Below are 1965 nucleotides of genomic sequence, written 5' to 3'. Positions count from 1 at the left end.
CTTGTTTTGATTTGGCTTGTTATGAGCTGGGGGACTTCAGCTCCAGGTTCTTTTCGAGTAATATCTATGAGGACTCTGTGCCCTTCTCCCCAGAGAGCGATGAGTGACCAGACCAAGCAGGAGAATTGTTTTTATGATGATTCTTTACTAGCAACTTCAATATCCAATGCATCAATGGGGGTTATAGTCTTAATAGGCATGGGGGATCAATAATGGGCAACACATAGGCACTTCAATATCACAATTATTAATCCTACTAAACCTAATACATAAAACCAATTCATAACCTAATCTAACTTATCACTTATTCATAAAACACTTCTTAACCTTAATACAGCTTATCTATTACTTATCTATAAAATAATTCTTAACCTTAATACAGCTTATCACTTATCTATAAAACACTTCTTAACCTTAACTTATCTATTAACATTTCCTAATCTTATCAGTTATTCATAAAATATCTCTTAACATTTCACACACTTAATTTGTGTATTAACACGTATATGCTCTTCTCTTAGCCTCTCATACACACATGGAATAGCATCATACGACCTGGTATTCCCTGGCTTAAAAAAAGCTTTTTGAATTTCTTCAGGCTGGGCTCTTGTCCGCACTGGGGGCTGGGTAGCGTAGATCGACTCTTGACCCCATAGTCTGCACTTGGGAGATAAGGTTCCGATGTCAGAATGTAGGGCCTTGGACTTGGCTTTTCGGGTGACCGAGTCTTGGGAGACAAAGCTTTTAGCTCTCTACTCTTGAAGACGAAGCTTTGCTCTCAGGATGGCAAAGCGTTGTGGAAGGCAGAGTATCTAGTCTGTTCTCGACTAGACTGTGGACAGACCTTCAATGTCCACTCTCAGGGAATAAGGCCTTGCATTCGGGATGCAAGGTGTTAAATGTCTGTTTTCGGGAGACGAAGCTCTGTACTCGGGAGACAGCATTAAATGTTTAGGCAAGGTGTTTAATATTTCTGCTTTACGGGAGGCAGGCTTGGAGGATCTCTCTTTCCACGGAGGCCTGATGCCAGAGCCATTGTGAGAAGTGAGAGAACCATCCTGCTTCAGCCTCCTCTTTTATTCCAATTCAAAACTGCCCCTCGTTTGATCCTTCCGATAACCAGGTGTCCTAGGTTATCAGTATCCACTGACCACAGAAGGGTGGGGGGTTCCTTTGGCAAGATTACTTTGTTACCAAAGTTACTGGGTGCAGCCTCCCCCATCTGGCAGGCCAGATCGGTGTGGCAACCTTCAAGCAGGCAAATGTTCTCTTAATATTTCACCTTAGTAATTTTCCACACCACACACAAGAAGAAATGCTTTTACATTACACCAAATTACATTCATTCTTATTCTATAAATTTCCTGCTCTATCTACACTACAGATTCCCCTTTATTTATTCATTCAGAGGAAATCTGTTTCTATGCTCATTACAGCTTGACAGGGAATTTGCATTGGCATAGAGCTTACGTTAGGAAAAATTCATAACAGTGACCCTACCCAGCTTATGGTTGGGTTACTGAAAGATCCCCAGAGTAGGGAGACTCTCACTCAAGTCTTAGGATAGCATGACCCCCCAAGAATTCATGAGAGACTGTCCTTGCTGCAATCACACGAGGTTTATTGACAGGAACCAGCGCACTGGGGCCGAGACTCATTTCCCACGGAGGGGTAGAGGAGTTCAACCCCAAGTAGCTGGGAGAAGGGGTATTTAGGGGAAGAAAACACAACCCAAAGGGGGTAGGGAGGGCGACATTGGAAAATTCTGAAAATACCAGTGATAATCACAAGGGGGTAACTCCCCAGTTTCTCAAGATTGTCCTCAAGATTATAATCTAACTTTATGGTCAGCTAGTTCCTGGAACAGAGTCACTGAACCGGCTAACCTAGATTTTTGGTTCTTCTCTCCCTGTTAGATTTTTGGCTCTTTCCTGGTCCTTCAATGCTTAGGGCATTGATTGCTTT

The sequence above is a fragment of the Microtus ochrogaster genome, chromosome 6, assembly GCF_000317375.1.
Source record: "Microtus ochrogaster isolate Prairie Vole_2 chromosome 6, MicOch1.0, whole genome shotgun sequence".
NCBI lineage: Eukaryota > Metazoa > Chordata > Mammalia > Rodentia > Cricetidae > Microtus > Microtus ochrogaster.
Note: the sequence above shows the minus strand (reverse complement) of the source record.